Source organism: Balaenoptera physalus (assembly GCF_965194825.1).
Source record: "Balaenoptera physalus genome assembly, contig: HAP1_SCAFFOLD_407, whole genome shotgun sequence".
Lineage (NCBI taxonomy): Eukaryota > Metazoa > Chordata > Mammalia > Artiodactyla > Balaenopteridae > Balaenoptera > Balaenoptera physalus.
Window position 1 is genome coordinate 50,914 of NW_028126282.1, and position 23,808 is coordinate 74,721.

At 40.0% G+C, this 23,808-nt stretch overlaps 1 protein-coding gene across 3 annotated transcripts in view; it reads right to left on the reverse strand.

Moving 5' to 3' along the window:
* LOC309653507 (myosin-13-like) overlaps positions 1 to 22,161 on the reverse strand; it is a 35,991-nt gene extending 13,830 nt beyond the window's left edge. The window contains exons 1-3 of one of the 3 annotated variants that reach the window (XM_082478448.1): positions 22,084 to 22,161; positions 18,233 to 18,354; positions 4,862 to 4,939 (exon numbers count right to left, since the gene is read on the reverse strand). The gene's annotated coding sequence lies outside the window, so the exon portion shown is untranslated. Of the gene's footprint in view, positions 1 to 4,861; positions 5,529 to 18,232; positions 18,355 to 22,083 lie in introns of those variants that run through there. The other 2 variants (XM_082478450.1, XM_082478449.1) reach the window with 2 other exon arrangements.
* Positions 22,162 to 23,808: the final 1,647 nt, after the last annotated feature.

The following is a 23,808-nucleotide window of genomic DNA, read 5'->3' on the forward strand; positions in this document are numbered from 1 at the left end:
TACACTTTATGAAATTACTCTTCATTGGTAACTGACTGTTGTTTCAATATCCCTCCTTGAGATTCTGGGGGGATCTAGTCCTACAGAAAGAGGAGCAACTGCTTCCCTCTGGATCTTATTCAGGATAAGTTGCATTTCGATGCTACTTTGGCCAGCGGCTCTGCTGAACCATCTGTGTGCTCGTGGTTAAGTTTTCATAGTTAAGAGATTGGAACTCAATATAGCACCGCAAAGAGGACCTCTGGCTTGCAGGCTTCATGCGGTTTAAATTTTCTCAGTTACTGCCTGGTGGAGAGGAAGAATTCATCCATATTGTTTCCTCATCTGTGAAGATAGTCCCTACTTTTGTGGCTTAAGTGAGTTTTACGACAGCAGCAGTTCTCAAGCTTTGTTTTCTCAGAACCCCTTCACACTCTTAAAAACCATTGAGAACCCAGTGAGTTTGGTTTATGCAGGTCATATCTACCAATATTTATGGTATTAGAAGTCAAAATTGAGAAAATCTAATTCATTTAAAGTTCCTATCAAATTCATTGCATGTTAACATTAATGACATATTTTTATGAAAATGACTATCTTTTCCAAAACAAAAAAATTAGTGGCGAGAGTACCATTGTTTTTCATTTTTGCAACTCACTTTAATGTCTGCTGAGTAGAAGATGGATGGGTTTTCATGCTTGCTTCTGTATTCTGTCTGTTGCTGTATGGTTTTTTGTTTTTTTGTTTTTTGTTTTTTGGTTAAAGTAGATATAGAAAATCTTCCACAGATATATAATTTGGAAAAGGAAAGAGTATTTTAATTGCCCTTTCACATAATTGTGGGAATTCTTTTTAGATACTATACCAAAACTTGACACGTGGTAGTTTCTGTGGTAGTTCCTTAAAGGCTAGTTGCAATGTGGAATCTGAAACCATATCAACAAACATTATGATCTGTTGGTCTGTGCTGAACTTTGAATGAAACTTTTACCCATGTGTAAACATCATACATTGATCATTTGGAAAATATTGTTCACTGAATTATACAGAACTTCCAAATATTGGCACGTTTCATTATACAGTATAAAAAATCACAATCATTAATATCAGTACTGATCTCATTAGAAAATTCAAATATTAGGACGTTGTCAAGCTAATGATAGTAGATACAAGTCTTCCAAAGTTTTAATTTTTGCTTGAAAACTCCACTATATCATTAGTAAAAAATACTGTCAGTAGTTTTCCTTGAAAGGATAAACACACTTCACTGCTTTTTGAGAAACTGTGTGCCAGATATACAAGTCTGAGAAACAATAGTTTGTCCGCTAGTCATTCTTTCAAGTAAAAATGGTGCTTCATGAATCAAGTGGCTGGTTCATCTTGCAACTCAGACAACTGCACATGTGTTTTTCCTTGAGACAAATGTCAAAGTCCAGTGTGCAAAAGGAGTGCTTTTCATGGACTTCCTGTTTGATCATGTAGAATATTACAAAGATGTGGATAAATTTGAGATGTAATCAAATTAATACTCTCCACTGCTGCAAATTTTAGGTCATTTTTCAATGAAGCTGGCTTTTCAAAAAAATTATTGATTTATTTATATTTATTTTTGGCTGCGTTGGGTCTTTGTTGCGCGTGCAGGCTTTCTCTAGTTGCGGCGAGCGCTACTCTTCGTTGCGGTGCGCGGGCTTCTAATTGCGGTGGCTTCTCTTGTTGCGGAGCACGGGCTCTAGGCGTGTGGCCTTTGGTAGTTGTGGCACACGGGCTCAGTGGTTGTGGCTCACGGGCTTAGTTGCTCCGCAGCATGTGGGATCTTCCCAGACCAGGGCTCGAACCCGTGTCCCCTGCATTGGCAGGCGGATTCTTAGCCACTGTGCCACCAGGGAAGTCCTGAAGCTGGCTTTTTAAATTAAAAAAAAATTCTTTTTCACTGTCAGTGTATGGCTGTGAAGAATACTATGACTATTAGTACAGCTTGGTGCCATGTCTTGATTTGTAATAAAGTGTCAGATCGTCTATCCATCCTTGCTTTTGCATCATTAAGTCAACACAGTGAAGAAAGCACATGGCATCTGGGTATTATGAAAATTGTTTTGACCTCATGTACCTCTTGAAAAGTTCTTAGGAATCTCCAAGGATCCATGGGCCACAGTTTGAGAATGGTTGCACTATAGTGTGAGGGAATCTCATCAGGCTGCAAGTGTATGATCTGATGTCATTTAGCTTGACTTAGTGTTCAGCCTGCTACCCAAAGTGTTGAAAGTTGATCCACATCAAAATCATCTGCAACAGAATCTCTGTGGTTGGGACTGAGGAAACTGAATTGTTCTCAAGGGCCTCAAACACAGTGATGTTTGAGAGCATTATTTTGCTTTTATAAAGCCACTCTTTCCAAAACCATGGCATAGTCCCAATGGTCAAATACAAAATGATTTTAGGCAACTCTTTCTTAATTTTAATAGTTATATTAAAGTCTATTACCTTATTTTAGCAAAATGTAAGATGCCATCGATTGTAAGATAACCTATTTTGTGTCCCACTAATAAAGGAAAACACCCTGCTAATTACAGTACTCCTTTCATTGATTATAAGATGCATCCCAAGTTTAGAGATAATATTTTGTGAAAATGTGAAGAAAGTTAGAATAAAATAGAATAATATGTGCTAACGACTTAGAGACAGTGAAATATCTGTTTATAGTAGTGATATAAAGCAGTGTTTCTCAAACTTTGGTGGGCATAGGAATCCAACTGGGAATCTTGTTGAAATAGATATTCTGATTCAGCAGATCTGGAGTAGAGTTTGAGATTTTGAATATCTAAATGTCTCAGCTGATGCTGAGATAGACGGTCCAGACTTTCATAGCAAGCATATAGGGTAACTTTGTAAAACACATCTAAGAAGAAAAAGGAATCAAGGTAAATCAAAATATTAAGTGAATTAGCAGTACTGGTCTTAAATGGGTATTGCAAAATTTGTGATAGTAGTATAAGAATGAAGTCTGAAGTTGGGGAAAGACTACAATGACTCATGGTCAAACTATACCTTTAGGTCTCTTAGAAAAACAAGACTTTCCGTCTGGGATTCAAGTCACTGCGTGTGCTGAGGTGAAGATTTTTCTTCTTCCACCCACAGCTCTAACCATGACTCAGAATCCAGTATCTCCTACTTTTACTGCCTAGATGATGCATGAGTTGTCTCAGCGATATTCTTGCAAATGTGTTGTCCAGCCTACTCAAATGCCTTCAAGATGACTTTTTTCCCTTTTGAAAATTTTGGAAAATCATTTGGGGTAGTTTCTGCAGGCCAAAGATACTTCTTGCTTTAAACTGAAATCTGGCTCTCTGTGACTTCAGGATGTTTGATCCTCCTTTCGGCTCTCGGTAACAACAGAAAGCGTTCAAACCTTCTCCCCACAAGACAACACTTCACCCATTTGATGGCTGCTCTGGGTTCTCCTTAGCTTTTTTTTTTTTTTTTTTTTTTTTTAATGTGGACCATTTTTCAAGTCTTTATTGAATTTGTTACAGTATTGCTTCTGTTTTATGTTTTGGTTTTCTGGCTGCAAGGCATGTAGGATCTTAGCTCCCCGACCAGGGATTGAGCCTGGAAGGCGAAGTCTTAACCACTGGACCTCCAGGGAAGTCCCTCCTTAGCTTTTTCTTTTCCAGGCTAAGTAGCCCCAGTGCTCTCTTCATCTGTTTCTTCCGTGATGTGCTTCTGCATCTCCTTTACCATCACAGTAAGCACACTCCTGTTAATCTCTTAAGTGTGACATCCAGACCACATGTTATCCTCCATCAGCATGTGCCCTCACCTCTCCTGACCTAGGTGTCATGCCCGAGGTGGTGACTGCCCTCTGGCAGCCTCCTTACACCGATGGCTCACCACTCACTGTCAAGCAAAGCCCCTCAACGCACGCTGTGTGCGTCTGGTTGCTAAGTCAGATCTTGTCCCCATATTTATACAACTGTACTCTGGGACCCAGGGCTAAAACCATGTATTCTTGGCTGATAAAACTTTCCCTTGTTAGGTCTCATCCAACTCTCTTGGCATGACTCATCGTGTCCCTGGAAACTCTACCCCCAGAAAGTCCCCTAATTATCTGCTTCTTGGTTTTGAGAGCTTGACCTGCTTCCAGCCCTACACAGCTGTGTCCCTCCAACCATCCCCTCTGTTCCTGTCTTTAGGGGTCTTCCAATGGGGATGGCCATCCCAGTCTCCCTGACCTGCAGCACCACCTTCTGAGTTTTCCCCAAACCCTCTTACTGCTGTCAGTGCGCTATGACACTGCTCTCAACTTTCAGCCCTCTCCTGGGAATTTCTCAGCTACTGCATCTTGTCAGCAATGGTGTGGTCATGACTTAATTATACTTTGGTTTCCTTGGTCCTAATTCATCTAGAATTACTTCCAATAAACACAAATCTTGAGGTGGGGGAGTAATTTTTTTTTATTACTACAGTGGACATAGGTTTGAATCCATTTCTCCTTATTCTCTCAGCATCATTTGTGAGTAAAGACACAGCTGAGGGGATTCACGGGTGCGGCCTCTGCTCAAAAAACAACAAAGTTAGACTTGTGTGAAGACTGAATCTTGAGCCTACGAACATCATGTTTGGGGCCAACCTAAGTATATTGACCTGGAGCTTGTGTGTCAAAGTTCTGCAGTGTGTTTTATTCCTGTTAGTGTGATGAGCAAATTTGGGAAGCCCTGCTTCCTTAGCTGCATATTTTGTAATCTGCCTTTAGAAATACTTAAGTAATGGATTTTAATTTCATCAGTTTCAGATTCCTATGAGTGTGGCAAGAATGAGAATGTGTAAAACACTGTTTGCTAATTTCAATTATTGTATTCCCAATCAAGATGAAAGTGACTCTTACCTTCTTGGTTTCCAAAGCAATGGTTAGTGTCCTTCAGGAATGAAGTGGCTTCTGAGAGAGTGATTCCGGAAATCAAAACTAAACAAAACAAAGAACAAATGAACTATGAAGAGTTTAAATAAATCTAGAAATTGTACTTTTCTAAGTTTAGTTACATTTAAATAGTACACAGTGGATGGTGTGGGATGGAAATACATTTTCCATTTTTCCCTTCGGTTAAGTCATCATTCTTTAAATAATTGGGTAATTACAGCACTGATTAACATTTTTTTTGAGTATCTTCTGTGTGTGCAAAGTACCATGTCAGCTCCTTAAGGGGGTATAAAAGAGGATAAAGACAGTCTCTACCCTAAAGGAATGCAAAATTTAGGAACAGTTAAGAGAAATGCTCAAATAAATCTTTGAACAAGGAAGAATAATACAAATTCTGTAAGCGTCTAAATGAAGTGTTATGGGGACTTAGAGAGATGATGCTTCTGGCTGAGGGTAGGGGGCCGTGAGGGGTCAAAAAAGAAAGGAGGGAGGGAGGGGAATGATCCGGATTGTAACTTGGATGCTTTTAGATCAGAAGTTGAATTCTTTGGCAATGAGAGAAAAGTTGTGAATTATGGGCAAGACTTCTTTAAGAGGTCTAGGAAGGGCACTCTCTTAAATATCCTATATTCTCTTGGAGAAGATGAAGGTAGGATAGCTGATAACTTACTTGGGACTAAGGAATCTCAGTCCAGAAGTTGATAACCTACATGAAGATCTCAGGATACCATAAGAGTCTGAATAATTTTCAATATCAAATTTAACTTAAACTTCCCATTTACCACACAGTACTTTTATGGAACCTGGGGAACATGTCGTGAAATACCATTTAGGCAGGAAGAGACATTTCAACACTTGCTTTCCTACTTTGGTCACGTACTCTTGGTCTCTTCCTTTTATGAGTTTCTAATAATCTCCAGCTATATCCTAAAATTCTCACAACTTTCTCAGGAAAAGATTAAATGATTAATTATCATATTCTGAATCCTTGGTTCAAACGAAATCACACATGGAGGCAGAACCTCGGTTTTCTAATGCAAGCTCTGTAAAGTAGCTATTGTAATTTCCTTGAGCTTTGGTTTCCTTCTGTAAATGAGACAGATGGACCAGAAAATCCCCACGATTTCTCTTAACCCTGTGAATGTACGACAGAAGGTATTCTGGTGAAGATGGTGGCCAGAAATCAAAGCATCGCAAGCTCCTAAAGCTATAGAATCCCTCTGAGGGATGCTCCTGCAGTGTCAGACATGACCCAGCCCAAAGTCCACAAGGCATGCCATGCATGAGCAGTCTGGAAACTGGTCATTAATAAGCAAACTAGGATGCATTCTGAGATGGATAAAATGCATGGGAGAATTTCTTCCCGCAATCATCTCCCAGAAATCCTGACATAAGAAAAAAATTTACATAACCAACCACAAAAATTTCAAATAATACTTCAAGGCAATCACAGAAGAGATATCACAAACTAGCATGTTTATTTGCTAACTGCAATTATAATATTGACCTAAACAATTAGAGGGGTAAGCACGTATTATATTCAGCTTTATATCCTGCAGGTTAGTTTTTTTTTTTTTTTTTTTGGTGTCATAATTGCTTATATTCTTGTCTTTTTACTCTTTGTAGAAGCTTCTTGAAAGGCCTCGCCATCTTGTCTCCCATATTGCCCTTAACACAGTTCCTTACGCTTAGTAGGCCCTCAGCAAAGGCTGCTGTGTTGCCTTCTCTCCTCGCCAGGTAACCTGATCAGGTATAATCACAGCTACATGGAGCAAAAAAGAGGGCACTTGTGAACACTTACCTTGCGATGCTGTGGTCGAAGCAGTTTCGAAAGTGTGGCCCCCCAGCTCCCTTTATACTCCCAAATGCGCAAGCCCAGCACTCTAACGTGGCTGTATTGGGGGATCACCATTTACTCCTTAGATGTAAATGCATCGTAGCCCTGATCTTTCACTCTTGTTAAGTTACTTGGATAAATGACCAGCGGAGGCTGTATAATGCCAAGTCAGCTGCGTAGGGATTTTGACGTTGGACACAGATCTTTGAGACTTAGAGAGTTCTAGAGGCCGAGCAGAACTGGGGCAGAGTGTGCTAAGAAGGTCAGTGAAGGGCAGAGCCACAGGGTGAATTGTCAAGCGAGGGATGATCAATAGCATGGATACTAAGTACATCTCCTTTACCCAGCATAGTAAACATGAGGTGGTGTGCGCCTCTCCTCAGAAATCTCCGGAAAACATAAGATTGACCATTTAACACATCCATTCTTTTTTTTAAAACATTATTTTTTAATTGAAGTATATTTGATTTACAATGTTGTGTTAGTTTCAGGTGTACAGCAAAGAGATTCATGTATGTGTATATATATATATATATATATATATATGTATATATATATATATATATATATATACTCACACGCACACACACACACACTCATATATATCTATATATTCTTTTTCAGATTCATTTCCCTTATAGGTTATTACAAAATACTGAGTATATAGTTCCCTGTGCTATACAGTAGGTCCTTGTTGTTTTTCTATTTTATATATAGTAGTGTGTATGTGTTAATCCCAAACTCCTAATTTATCCCCACCTCCCTTTCCCCTTAGGTAACCATAAATTTGTTTTCTATATGTGTAGGTCTACTTCTGTTTTGTAAATAAGTTCATTTGTATCATTTTTTTTTTTTAGATTCCACATATAAGCGATATCGTATATTTGTCTTTGTCTGTTACCTCACTTAGTGTGATAATCTCTAGGTCCATCTAACCCATCTATTCTTAGCCATTAATTTATTTTGTTAAAAAAATCCACTGTAGATGGAAAACTTTCTAAAATGTATTATATATTATCTTGATTTATTTAATCTACTATCTTGAATAGACTTCAACTTTTCCTTGATCACTCAGGGGCCTGGGAGGTTATGTAATAAAGTCGTCAGGGATATTATAGATTCTTCGTGGATTTTACCCTGCACTAATTGTTCCTAGGTTGCAATGAATTTTTGTGTCACCTTTCTAGTTTTTATATCTACACCTTCACGGCTGTATTCTGTCTGTGGTTAGTGTGTTTGCCTCTGTGAGCCCAATCTTCCTTTTTCTAATCTGCTATAGAATGGGAAACAGATGAGCAAGCTAAAGGAAAAAACAAACAAAAAAAAGGAGTCATAAGTTCCATGGGAAGTTCTAGAAGTTCTAATGGAAATACATGGTCTTTGTGACAACTCTTATGGTTGCTCGGGGTTGTTTTTTGGCTGAAACATAAGTAATATTTGAGTATGTAGGAATTACCATACATTTTAGAAGTTAGAGCCATTTACAGCAATACAGCCTGACTTGTTTATGTTGTATATGATCAATGTGTACTGAATTATACTCAATATTTTGTAATAACCTATAATGGAATATAATCTGAAAACAATAAAACTGAGTCACTTTTCCGTACACCTGAAACTAACACAATATTGTAAATCAACTATACTTCAATTAAAAAGAAAAAAAGATTCTCTAGTCTTCCTGTGGGTAGTCTCATATAGGTGAGGCATTTCCAAGGACAGTTTGCATTAGTCAAAATGAAATTGTGGACAAAGGAGAAACAGATAGGAATAGGATTTCCACATAGCATTTTCCAAAGTAGATTTGACAGAATGCTGATTCTGAGAGAAACTGTGAAACAAAAGGTGCCGTGGCTAAATGAGTCCAGGAAATGTGGCCAACTCTATTCCCTGTTGTTGGAGATTCACCATAAATACTAGCATGTTAAGGGGCCTGAGAAGCCTTTCAGTAAAAAAAATATGAAGAACTTTTTTGTACCTGGTGATCTGATGTTGGAACACCATCTTACTCCCTGCTTGAGAAAACAAGAGGAGAAGGCTGAAGGCTGCAATCCACAGAGAACTGGTGTCATTCTTAGTACCATTTGGCCCAGGAGAAAGCAACAGAGAGTGATCAGGCATAAACACAGCTGCTTTTATCCAAGGGACAGTCTTTTGTATGTAACAGATGCTCAGTAGATTTTGTTCCTGCGTATAAATGAATAAGGACGATTCATGGGGAATCTGTGTTGAAAGAGGGCTGAAGTGATAAGGCAGAAAAGAATGGAATCAGACTCAGTCTCACTTAATAGTAATAGTTTATATTTATTAAGAACTCACTACATGCCAGGCTTTATCCATATTGGCTCACTTAAGCATCATAATAGTTTTGTGGGGTAGGTGCTAACATCATTCCCATTTTATGGCTGAAGAAATTTGGGCAACTGAGAGTTTAAATAAACTGCCTAAGGCCACACAACTAGTAAGTGGCAGAAATGGGATTCAAATCCTCTCTGGCTCTAGAGCCAATGCCTATAACCTTTCACTTTTGCAAGCCCATCACTTTTGAGTGCTGGCAATGGGGAAAGGAGATATGAAATAGGGACATTGCTCCAAAGGAGGTGATAATGGACATGGGAAGAGAGTACATAGACACGGAAAGATAAATTACTTTTCCAAGGTTAAGTGCCAAGATGACTGAGATGCACAGTGGACTAGATGTATGGACAAGGTATTTAAAACCCGTAAGGTGTGTTCTGTATGTAAAATATTCTCGAATTGTTATTAATGATAATGATACTGCTTTGGAGGAGAGAAGAGATCTGAAGGGGATGGTGACTGTGGAGATAATAATAATAATAATAAAAAAATAATAATGCTTTCTGTAGTTCTTTCCAGTTTACATAGCACTTTTGTATATTTTATTATGTTTATTTTTCTCTGCAAGCCTTAGGGGGTTATACTGTTTATATTCTTATTATTCCCATTGTCCATATGGGGAACTGAGGCCTAAGGGAGTTAAGTGATTGACCAAAAGGCCCCACAGCTAGTAGGCAATGGAGCCAGAATTGGAATCCCAGGTTGCTGATTCCAAAGCCTCGCCTTTTCCTCTATCCTCTACTCTCTCTTAAAGGAGGCAGATTTTAAGAGTACAGGAAGGAGGTTCCAGGCTTAGGGAACGTAGGGATTGTGGTTAGAAACAAGACTTCCCAGGGTGTGTTTCAGGAAGGTGGAATGGGCAAGCCTGGATGGAAGGGTTGGGGATAACACGGAGGTGAGGCTGGAGAAGTGGGCTGGGCTTGTCTGTGATGGGCTCCCAATGCCCATGGAAGGAGTCAGGACATTATTCTGAGATCATTGGGGAACCTTTCAAGGCTTTAAGCAGAAAAGTGAACGTGTGTGTGTGTGTGTGTAGACACACACATATATCTGAAGATTAGTATAGAACTGATGGTGGGATATAATGGAGAGGGAGAACCTGAGGTCCTAGAACCACTTAGCAACTATTTAGAAAATCTTGGTGTACAACTTGCCAAGATGATTATACAGGCTCTGATATGATTTATGGGAGTAGGTGGGCAGTTAGAATTAACCCCTGGATGACCCTATAAGTTCAGATGTGTGTTAAAATTCTCCATAGCACCAGAGGGCTGGCTTTCCCAGTGATTGTCCCCTGGTATCTCCGTGTCCATCCCGTAGGTTCAAGAAGAGTATTGTGTGGGCTTGAAGTTGTCTGCCTCACTGTCCCATTTAGGCCTGGCAAAAAGAGAACCCCAGGAGGTGAAAGGAATATGTTTCTCTCATTTAAGACCTCTCTGAGCTCTAGACTTATTATTATTATTTTTAACATTTATTTATTTATTTAGGCTGCTCCAGGTCTTAGTTGCGGCATGTGAGATCTTCGTTGTGGCATGCGGGATCTTTAGTTGTGGCATGCACGTGGGATCTAGTTCCCCAACCAGGGATCGAACCCGGGCCCCCTGCATTGGGAGCGCGGAGTCTTACCCACTGGACCACTTGGAAGTCCTCTAGACTTATTTTTCGAGGCCCTATCCCACAATAATATATTACAATCCTCTCAACATAATATTAAACATGCAAGTGATATCTATTTGCATTGAATATAAAAATAATCATGGTGTAAAATGAAGAGGGCCTTGATTAAGCAGTACAGAAATGAGATGTAAAAGGAAAGAGAAAACCCAAGGGATACCCTGAAGGCAGGATCCACAAGACTTTGATGATGCTGAGTTTGAGGAGGAAAAAGGAATCAGAGGATCCTACCTTTCATCCAGCCCTCATTGCAGCCTAGAAATCTAGGGGCATGATACCTGCCCAGGAGAAATAGTGAAGGGGGGGAAATAGGAATTTCGATTTTGGACAGATTGAGATTGAGATGATGGTGATATCCAGCTAAGTAGGTAGAGATAAGGATTCAAAGTTTACATACAGGAGACATTAAGACTGAAGATGAAGAGGATTAACCAAGATGGCGGAGTAGAAGGACGTGCTCTCACTCCCTCTTGCGAGAGCACCAGAATCAAAACTGGCTGCTGGACAATCATTGACAGGAAGACCCTGGACTTCACCAAGGAGGATACCCCACGTCCAAGGACAGAGGAGAAGCCACAGTGAGACGGTAGGAGCGGTGCAATCAGAGTAAAATCAAATCCCATAACTGCTGGGTGGGTGACTCACAGACTGGCGAACACTTATACCACAGAAGTCCACCCACTGGAGTGAAGGTTCTGAGCCCCACGTCAGGCTTCCCAGCCTTGGGGTGCGGCTACGGGAGGAGGAATTCCTAGAGAATCAGACTTTGAAGCCTAGTGGGAATTGATTGCAGGACTTTGACAGGACTGGGGAAAACAGAGACCCCACTCTTGGAGGGCACACACAAAGTAATGTGTGCATTGGGACCCAGGGGAAGGAGCAGTGACCCTGGGGTAGACTGAACCAGACCTACCTGCTGGTGTTGGGGGGTCTCCTGCAGAGGCGAGTGGTGGCTCTGTTTCACCGTGGGGATAAGGACACTGGCAGCCGAGGTTCTGGGAAGTTCTCCTTGGTGTGAGCCCTCCCAGAGTCTGCCATTAACCCCACCAAAGAGCACGGGTAGGCTCCAGTGTTGGGTTGCCTCAGGCAAAACAACCAACAGGGAGGGAACCCAGCCCCACCCATCAACAGTCAAGTGGATTAAGGTTTTACTGAGCTCTGATGCCACAGCAACAGGGAGGGAACCCAGCCCCACCCATCAACAGTCAAGTGGATTAAGGTTTTACAGAGCTCTGACCGCCACAGCAACAGTCAGCTCTACCCACCACCAGAGCCTACCATCAAGCCTCTTAGATAGCCTCAACCACCAGAGGGCAGACAACAGAAGCAAGAAAAACTACAATCCTGCAGCCTGTGGACCAAAAACCACAGTTACAGAAAGATAGAGAAGATGAAAAGGCAGAGGGCTATATACCAGATGAAGAAACAAGAAAAAACACCAGAAAAACAACTAAATGAAGTGGAGATAGGCAACCTTCCAGAAAAAGAATTCAGAATAATGATAGTGAAGATGATCCAGGACCTCGGAATAAGAATGGAGGCAAAGATTGAGAAGATGCAAGAAATGATTAACAAAGACCTAGAAGAATTAAAGAACAAACAAACAGAGATGACCAATGCAATAACTGAAATGAAAACTACACTAGAAGGAATCAATAGCAGAATAACTGAGGCAGAAGAACGGATAAGTGACCTGGAAGACAGAATGGTGGAATTCACTGCTGCGGAACAGACTAAAGAAAAAAGAATGAAAAGAAATGAAGACAGCCTAAGAGACCTCTGGGACAACATTAAACGCAACAACATTCGCATTATAGGGGTCCCAGAAGGAGAAGAGAGAGAGAAAGGACCAGAGAAAATATTTGAAGAGATTATAGTCGAAAACTTCCCTAACATGAGAAAGGAAATAGCCACCCAAGTCCAGGAAGCGCAGAGAGTCTCATACAGAATAAACCCAAGGAGAAACACGCCGAGACACATAGTAATCAAAGTGGCAAAAATTAAAGACAAAGAAAAATTATTGAAAGCAGCAAGGGAAAAACGACAAATAACATACAAGGGAACTCCCATAAGGTTAACAGCTGATTTCTCAGCAGAAACTCTGCAAGCCAGAAGGGAGTGGCATGATATACTTAATGTGATGAAAGGGAAGAACCTACAACCAAGATTACTCTACCCGGCAAGGATCACATTTAGATTTGATGGAGAAATCAAAAGCTTTACAGACAAGCAAAAGCTAAGAGAATTCAGCACCACCAAACCAGCTCTACAACAAATGCTAAAGGAACTTCTCTAAGTGGGAAACACAAGAGAAGAAAAGGACCTACAAAAACAAACCCAAAACAGTTAAGAAAATGGTCATAGGAACATACATATCGATTATTACCTTAAACGTGAATGGATTAAACGCCCCAACGAAAAGACATAGACTAGCTGAATGGATACAAAAACAAGACCCATATATATGCTGTCTACAAGAGACCCACTTCAGACCTAGGGACACATACAGACTGAAAGTGAGGGGATGGAAAAAGATATTCCATGCAAATGGAAATCAAAAGAAAGCTGGAGTAGCTATACTCATATCAGATAAAATAGACTTTAAAATAAAGAATGTTACAAGAGACAAGGAAGGACACTACATAATGATCCAGGGATCAATCCAAGAAGAAGATATAACAATTATAAATATATATGCACCCAACATAGGAGCACCTCAATACATAAGGCAACTGCTAACAGCTATAAAAGAGGAAATCGACAGTAACACAATAATAGTGGGGGACTTTAACACTTCACTTACACCAATGGACAGATCATCCAAAATGAAAATAAATAAGGAAACAGAAGCTTTAAATGACACAATAGACCAGATAGATTTAATTGATATATATAGGACATTCCATCCAAAAACAGCAGATTACACGTTCTTCTCAAGTGTGCACGGAACATTCTCCAGGATAGATCACATCTTGGGTCACAAATCAAGCCTCAGTAAATTTAAGAAAATTGAAATCATACCAAGCATCTTTTCTGACCACAACACTATGAGATTAGAAATGAAGTACAGGGAAAAAAACCTAAAAAAGACAAACACATGGAGGCTAAACAATATGTTACTAAATAACCAAGAGATCACTGAAGAAATCAAAGAGGAAATAAAAAAATACCTAGAGACAAATGACAATGAAAACACGACGACCCAAAACCTATGGGATGCAGCAAAAGCGGTTCTAAGAGGGAAGTTTATAGCTATACAAGACTACCTAAAGAAACAAGAAAAATCTCAAGTAAACAATCTAACCTTACACCTAAAGAAACTAGAGAAAGAAGAACAAACAAAACCCAAAGTTAGCAGAAGGAAAGAAATCATAAAGATCAGAGCAGAAATAAATGAAATAGAAACAAAGAAAACAATAGCAAAGATCAATAAAACTAAAAGTTGGTTCTTTGAGAAGATAAAATTGATAAGCCATTAGCCAGACTCATGAAGAAAAAGAGGGAGAGGACTCAAATCAATAAAATCAGAAATGAAAAAGGAGAAGTTACAACAGACACCGCAGAAATACAAAACATCCTAAGAGACTACTATAAGCAACTCTATGCCAATAAAATGGACAACCTGGAAGAAATGGACAAATTCTTAGAAAGGTATAACCTTCCAAGACTGAATCAGGAAGAAACAGAAAATATGAACAGACCAATCACAAGTAATGAAATTGAAACTGTGATTAAAAATCTTCCAACAAACAAAAGTCCAGGACCAGATGGCTTCACAGGTGAATTCTATCAAACATTTAGAGAAGAGCTAACACCCATCCTTCTCAAACTCTTCCAAAAAATTGCAGAGGAAGGAACACTCCGAAACTCATTCTATGAGGCCACCATCACCCTGATACCAAAACCAGACAAAGACACTACAAAAAAAGAAAATTACAGACCAATATCACTCATGAATATAGATGCAAAAATCCTCAACAAAATACTAGCAAACAGAATCCAACAACACATTAAAAGGATCATACACCACGATCAAGTGGGATTTATCCCAGGGATGCAAGGATTCTTCAATATACGCACATCAATCAACGTGATACACCATATTAACAAATTGAAGAATAAAAACCATATGATCATCTCAATAGATGCAGAAAAAGCTTTTGACAAAATTCAACACGCATTTCTGATAAAAACTCTCCAGAAAGTGGGCATAGAGGGAACCTACCTCAACATAATAAAGGCCATATATGACAAACCCACAGCAAACATCATTCTCAATGGTGAAAAACTGAAAGCATTTCCTCTAAGATCAGGAACGAGACAAGGATGTCCACTCTCACCACTATTATTCAACATAGTTCTGGAAGTCCTAGCCACGGCAATCAGAGAAGAAAAAGAAATAAAAGGAATACAAATTGGAAAAGAAGAAGTAAAACTGTCACTGTTTGTGGATGACATGATACTATACATAGAGAATCCTAAAACTGCCACCAGAAAACTGCTAGAGCTAATTAATGAATATGGTAAAGTTGCAGGATACAAAATTAATGCACAGAAATCTCTTGCATTCCTATACACTAATGATGAAAAATCTGAAAGAGAAATTATGGAAGCACTCCCATTTACCATTGCAACAAAAAGAATAAAATACCTAGGAATAAACCTACCTAGGGAGACAAAAGACCTGTATGCAGAAAACTATAAGACACTGATGAAAGAAATTAAAGATGATACCAACAGATGGAGAGATATACCATGTTCTTGGATTGGAAGAATCAACATTGTGAAAATGAGTATACTACCCAAAGCAATCTACAGATTCAATGCAATCCCTATCAAATTACCAATGGCATTTTTTACGGAGCTAGAACAAATCATCTTAAAATTTGTATGGAGACACAAAAGACCCCGAACAGCCAAAGCAGTCTTGAGGCAAAAAAATGGAGCTGGAGGCATCAGACTCCCTGACTTCAGACTATACTACAAAGCTACAGTAATCAAGACAATATGGTACTGGCACAAAAACAGAAACATAGATCAATGGAACAAGATAGAAAGCGCAGAGATTAACCCACGCACCTATGGTCAACTAATCTATGACAAAGGAGGCAAAGATATACAATGGAGAAAAGACAGTCTCTTCAATAAGTGGTGCTGGGAAAACTGGACAGCTACATGTAAAAGAATGAAATTAGAATACTCCCTAACACCATACACAAAAATAAACTCAAAATGGATTAGAGACCTAAATATAAGACTGGACACTATAAAACTCTTAGAGGAAAACATAGGAAGAACACTCTTTGACATAAATCACAGCAAGATCTTTTTTGATCCACCTCCTAGAGTAATGGAAATAAAAACAAAAATAAACAAATGGGACCTAATGAAACTTCAAAGCTTTTGCACAGCAAAGGAAACCATAAACAAGACGAAAAGACAACCCTCAGAATGGGAGAAAATATTTGCAAATGAATCAACAGACAAAGGATTAATCTCCAAAATATATAAACAGCTCATTCAGCTCAATATCAAAGAAACAAACACCCCAATCCAAAAATGGGCAGAAGACCTAAATAGACATTTCTCCAAAGAAGACATACAGACGGCCACGAAGCACATGAAAAGATGCTCAACATCACTAATTATTAGAGAAATGCAAATCAAAACTACAATGAGGTATCACCTCACTCCTGTTAGAATGGGCATCATCAGAAAATCTACAAACAACAAATGCTGGAGAGGGTGTGGAGAAAAGGGAACCCTCTTGCACTGTTGGTGGGAATGTAAACTGATACAGCCACTATGGAGAACAATATGGAGGTTCCTTAAAAAACTAAAAATAGAATTACCATATGACCCAGCAATCCCACTACTGGGCATATACCCAGAGAAAACCGTAATTCAAAAAGACACATGCACCCGAATGTTCATTGCAGCACTATTTACAATAGCCAGGTCATGGAAGCAACCTAAATGCCCATCAACAGACGAATGGATAAAGAAGTGTGGTACATATATACAATGGAATATTACTCAGCCATAAAAAGGAACGAAATTGAGTCATTTGTTGAGACGTGGATGGATCTAGAGACTGTCATACAGAGTGAAGTAAGTCAGAAAGAGAAAAACAAATATCATATATTAATGCATGTATGTGGAACCTAGAAAAATGGTACAGATGAGCCAGTTTGCAGGGCAGAAGTTGAGACACAGATGTAGAGAATGGACATATGGACACCAAGGGGGGAAAACTGTGGTGAGGTGGGGATGGTGGTGTGCTGAATTGGGCGATTGGGATTGACATGTATACACTGATGTGTATAAAATTGATGCCTAATAAGAACCTGCAGTATAAAAAAGCAAAGAAAACAACAAATACTAAACTTTCATTGGGTTATTTGTATGGAAATATGTTAATATAAATGTTTCAGACATTACATGAAATTTCTAAAAATCTTATATTTGTATTTGTATGGAAATATGTATGGAAATATGTTAATATAAATGTTTCAGACATTACATGAAATTTCTAAAAATCTTATATTTGTATTTGTATGGAAATATGTTAATATTAATGTTTCAGACATTACATGAAATTTCTAAAAATCTTATATTTTCTGGTATAATGTTATAAGTAATAATCCTAGTTATTACTTTAAAATGTATATCTCAGAAATAACTAATTTTCTTGTCAAATGCATTATTATGAACTTTCATCAAATCTTTTACCGTGGTCATTTTTAAGTCTTTTGTCGTTTACAGACAGTTCTGGGTGTACTCTGATGATTTTGCAAATATGTTCCTATAAAAGGGTTTCATCTTCAAGAAATTCATGGAAAAGACTCTGACATGTACAGGTTTCTGGTAACTGACTGTACTGCTGAACTGAATGAATAAGCATTTTCAGAACTCTGATGAAAAACTGATGAACTCATAAAAGTGCTAACAAAAGATCAAGATGAAAAAAAACAATTAATTACATGGGACTGAGTGAACTGATGAGGATGAGTATAATTTTTGTGACTTTCTGTCTGAATTAAAAAAAAAAAATCCCACAAGGACTCAGAGGCAAAGAATATACAAATCAATTTTCACGGCAAAGTAAAGGAGCTGTTACAGTGGAGGATTACTGGACTGAATGTCAATATTATGACATAGTATGAGTGTGTTTCATGTTTGGTAATGGCAATCATTGTTGCTTTTGTTGTGGTCATCCATGTACAATGCTTGGTGTCAGGCTATTTATCTCTTGTAAAAATAAAATACAGTGTGTGTGTGTGAAGAAAAAAAAAAGACTGAAGATGTAGGTCTGTGAGTATGAGGGTGTCACCTGTATGCAGTTGACAGTTGAACTTATTAAGGAAGCTGGGTTCTCAGAGAAAGGCTGCATGTTGAGGAGGTGAGAGGCGGAAATGAAGACAAAAAGAGTGGGAAAATAAAAGGTTATTCTTCAGGTAAACAAATACCTGAGTGAGATCTTGCTGGAGTCAAAAGAGCCACGTGGATCCATATTTTACTTCTGTCATTTACTGCCATAAATGGCAAGTCCCATCACCTCTCTTCGCAGCTGTGATGTTTCCTCCTTCCGCTGCAAAATCATAAACATAATTCTGTTTGTGCCCAAGTCATGAGGATAGTGTGGGGATCAAATGAGATACGGTCAAGATGTGGCTGTCTCCGCAGGCAGTCTCTTTCCAGCCAGTGCCAAACAGTATGCTTCAATCTGTATCAACCTTGACACAGACCTTGGCAAATAATCCACTAGCACAAAAAACATAGGTGAGCAATGCAGGCTTTACTGAAGATTTTGTAGAGCAGACTAGAAGAGGATTATATTACATCCCCTAAAGTATTCAGTTTCCATCAGCAATGACTTCCACGAAGTCCATTTTCCATCACACTGATGCAGGTGGTTGATTTCCTTTCTTCCCCTGAGGTGTCTGCCCGACCCCTATGGGTACTCAGTTGTTCCTCTGTTACATGGGGCCCTTTAGCTCTGCCATTGACCTGCATGCCTACTCCTCTGGTTACTCAACAAAATAAAAGTCCTCAAGTAAAGAACACCAGTTTTATACTTAGCAAGTTTGGTGATCACCTATTTTTACTCACATATTCCCTTTGGGAGCTTCATCTTTATCCCACCACTATGCCCTGTAGTCCCCAGCTCACACCCCACACCATCATTCCATCTCTCCCAACCCTGAGAGGAGTTCTGCCAATGAGGGTTTTCTCCAGTCTTGTTACAGAATCATTTTGTCAACTCTAAAGTGATGGGAACTTCATTATTAGTGTCAGAAGAAGTCAAGGCAGGTGGTATCTTCGAGAGGGTGGTATTTTCAAGAGAGAGGATATAGTAAAAAGCTCTACAGAGAAGATGGAGAAAAGGAGGACCATGAAAAGGGCATTGGGTCAGTCAGAGAGGTGATCCTGACATTAATGTCAGCAGGATGGTGGTGGTGGTAGCTTTGAAGGCAAGGATTAAGGAGTGAGCAGGTGTTAAGGAGGAGGAAAAAGGTTTCCTGATTTCCCTGGGAGCAAATCTCTCCACCAATCACTATATGAGGCGCATTCAGAGGAAATGCAGATTTGGATGGAGAAAGCAGCAGCAGGGCCAAATAGAGAGGCCCAGGAAACAAGTGTAATCAAGTTCATTCCGCAGAGGGCTACTTGAGAAGAAAGGGCAGTTAATTGTGCTGATAGGAGGATCATCCCTTACCCGTTACAACTATCTAAGAGCTATCTAACAGATGAAATTTCCAAAAGCAGCAAGAAGTTCCCCAGCCAGAAACAGAAATTTCTGGGCAAAAGTCACAGGACAGGTATATTAGTGAATGATACAAATTTATATTTAATCACGTAATTAAAAATATTGAGTGAGAATATTAGATCCAGAACTAGAGGGGAACCTTGAATATTACCTAATCTAACCATGATGTTACAGAATCAGAAACTGAGGTTCTGGACAGGTTACCTAATTAATGCTAATTAATTAGACAGACCCCCTTCCCATTCTACTCTCAGATCCAAGAGCGCTAGTTCAGAACTCTTTCAAGTGCAATACATAAACTTCCATACTGCTGGCATTTCTACACTACAATTTTGCAAAGCAAAAAGTTGATGGGGGATTATCCAGAGAAATATTTAAACTGATTTTCCTTCAATCAGTGAGGACATAGATTTATCAGTTTTACAGGTTGGAAAACTGAGGCTTGGCAAGATTAAGTGACTAGTCATACAGCTAGTAAGTGGCAGAATGGGAGCTAGAACAAGTCAGGTTTGAATCCAAGTCCAGTTTGTGTTTTCACTACAAGACAGCTGTTTCTGGCTTTGCAAGATCCTGTTAAGACACTAACGCTCTCAGAATTATACATGCTTCTCAGAATTACACGCAAACGAGGCATCCTTCTCTGAAAATATCATGGAGAGAGTGTGTGCATGGCCTGGGAACATTGTGTTCAGAGAAGAAATTCTACCAGTTAGGTCTGTCCAGTAAACTGGAGACTTTCTTATCTGGCCTCATAATCTTGACTGATGCCTGTGAAACTTAGGGTCCATGTCATTTGCCCTTTTTTGTCTAGTAGTTGTATTTTTTTTTTGGTTTCTTCAGTGCTTAAAGCCTCATTAGAACTAAGAAACGCGTGATCAATTACTTTTAATTTCAACTGTTGGGGTATGAAACAACATAGCCTAAAAAAAAAAAAAAAAGATTTTATGCCCTTGGCTAGGCATAGCCCAAATGCATATTTACATTGTTAAGAGCTGCATGATAATGTAGTGACTAAGAGTGGACTTTGAGAGTCAGATTACTGAGGTTCAAATCCTGACTTCACTATTTAAACTATTTGAATTTGCGCAACTTATTCTACTTTTCTGAGCCTCAGTTTCTTCATCTGTAAAATGGGGATAATAACAATACCTAACTCATGGGGTTCTTGTGACAACTGAGTTAATAAATGCATGATAGGCTACTTTTTGAAAGTGACATGGAGTGGGTGAGGCCATGTCAACAGCAGAGCCTGAGACTTAGAAGCCAGGAACTTTCTCTAGAGAATGTACCAACCATTGCCTGTGCCAGAGGGCTCTGGAAGCCAGGACAGCATCTTCTATGTTGTTTTTTCATCTCTTTTTTGTTGCTGTTTGGTAAGGCCCATCAGCTGACCACAGCCTCACTACTGGCCATCCAGCCCTCCCATTCTACCCACTACATATAGCCAATTTCCTCTCCAGATGGCCCAGAACACTCCTAAGTCACCCCCACCCCCCACCCCCTCATTCCACACACTCACAACAATAAAACAAGACGAGGAAGATGGAGCCTAGATACCTCAAAGCAGGGTGACCAACCTTCCTAATTTGCTTGGAATTGAAGAGATTCCTGAGACTTCAGTTTTAAAATCAGGACAATCCTGGGCAAACCCAGATAAATTTATCACCCTACCCAAAAGGTGGTTGGGGGTATGATGGCAAAATCCTCAAACTTGACCAAGATGGTGCTAGATGGAACCAGCTTGAGATCTCTCACAAAACCAGGATGGTGATGAAATTCACATATGGAATTGCTAATTTTGAAGCTGTAATGCACAGAGCCGGTAACAGGGAGCATGCACGTATTCAATTGTTTATTCATCAAACATTAATTGAGGGCTTACTACATGCTGGGAAGATTTTAAGCACTAGGGAACAGAACAGGCAAAGTCTCTGCCCTCATGGAAACTCTATTCTAGTGTGTGTGTATGTGGGGACAGACAACAAACAAACAGATATCAAATGTCAATGAGTGATAAATTCTCTGAAGGAAAGGAAAATTAGGATAAGGAAACAGTGGCTGTGTGGGTTTGAAATGGATCAACCAGGATAAGTTTCTCTAAAGAGATGGTATTTGAGCACTTAGAGGAAGAGCAAGCCAGGAGAATATCAACGGGGCACAGTATTCCAGGCAGAGGAAACAAATGCAAAGGCTCTGGGAGGGGAACTTGCCTGCACAGGAACAGAATAAAGGCCTGTAGGGCAGGGATGAAAGGAGCCAGGGATACAGTAGCAAGGAATGAAGTGGCAGAAGCGGCTAGGGTCCAGATGCTTAGAGCCTTGCAAACTAAGGTAAGGATTTAGGGTTTTAAATGCCAGCTGTTATTATAAAGGTAACACTATTCTTCCATATTCTCTGCTGAGCGTTGGCTCTGTTATCTGCTGTTTTTCTACTCAGCTTTGCTTCACTCTGTCAAACAAAACGTTTAGCTGCTCTTCATTTAGCAAACGGCTTATAAAGACACCGTTCCAGGCATTGGGGATTAGAAGTTGGTTCTCTCAAACAGCTTACCATCTAGTTCGGGGAGGGTGGGTGGATCACAGTATTGAAAACACGTGAAAAAATCAGCAACCGTCGACTTCCAAGGAAACACACGGTAACTACCGAGAAGAAAGGCGGTTTCAATTTCCCAGAGAGGTGAGGAGTTGCTTCCGTTGCGCCCCGGGGCATCATGGGAGGGGTGCGCCCCGGGGCATCATGGGAGGAGTGTGCTCTGGGGCATCATGGGAGGAGTGCGCCCTGGGGCATCATGGGAGGGGTGCACCCCGGGGCATCATGGGAGGAGTGCGCCCTGGGGCATCATGGGAGGGGTGCGCCCCGGGGCATCATGGGAGGGGTGCGCCCCGGGGCATCATGGGAGGAGTGCGCCACCGGGGAAGGAAAGGCTGGAAGTGATTCCGCCAGGGTTGGGACCAGCCTGGAGACGGTGAGGGGCCCTGGCCGGTGAGTGTATGTTTGGAGTTTGTGAGAGAGGCAGGCGTTTCTCGTCAGCTCCACGATCCCAGAGCTTAACTGTGCATGTGGTGGGAGGGTGTGAAGCTGGAAGTGGCGAGAGAATTCGAACCCCCAGCTCTTGACGTTACTGGGCCGCAAGGAAATTTCTGAAAAGTCTCAAGTCGCCAAATTCCATTTGAAGTTTTCCAGTACGTTTGTAGGCGTTTTATTACATTGCATATACATGTACTTATGTAATATATAGGGCTAAATCCATTTTTGGGTACTAAAAACTGTGGATATCAATAGAATTATTTTTCAGAATATACCGGAAAAAAACATGATTCTGTTGTTCCAAAGATACCACCTTTCCCAAACATCCTCTTAACAACATTTTTCATACTTTGAGGGCTCCCCCTGTGTTGTACCTCAGTTTCCCTGAGAGAGAGCCATAAGCCGTTGTTTCTGTGAGGAGCTGAGAAAATAGCCCGCCCTCTTGGGAAGGTCAGGCTACTATAATTTAAGAAAAGCCCTGGTTTGGGTGTGTTCCCCAAGGGGAATGTTTTTCTCCTTCATCAGCGAAGAGGCTTTCTTTTTCTCTCGTGGGCTCCGGAAGCAGCATCTTGGTGGCGCTTGGAGCCAGGAGGGAGGAATCAGGCTGGTAAATTCCATCCTTAAGGAAGTAAGGTTCTTTGCATCTGCCCACAGCTGATTCTTCAGCTTCCCACTTAGGAAAATGTGACCGACTAAGTCCACAGTGAAGGTGCCTGGGGCCACTGGTGTCAATGTAACATGTGCCCAAACCTCTGTCACAGCCAAGAGGCAGAATTTAAGTTTGCTCACCGACAGCTGCTGTGTTAGCCCTGGAATGGTAATGCTTATGGAAAACTTGGCTGAAAGGCAACAGCTTTTAGTAGTTGTGCTAATAGTCTCGTCCATCAAATGACCCTCTCCTCTGCACCTTTCTCTTGTCAGTTATACCCATGTCTTTGATGAGAATTGGATATGAAGTCCTCTTAAGAAGCACGTTCCTTTTATTTATTGTATTTAAAAAATAGGAGCCTTTAAAAAAATTCCCAAAGTGAGGTACACATTGTAGAAAGATTGAAAAACATAATCAAACATACTGAAGGAAAAATTTAAATCACTCCTAAGATTTTAGCATAGAAGTAATCTCTACTGGAATTTGGATTAAGTCCTTTTACACTTTTTTTTATGTTTGTAAACATACACACAGTTTTGTTTTTTTTTTTTAAAACACGTGCTTTAAACAAATACACAGTTAGGGTATCAGCCTGTAAG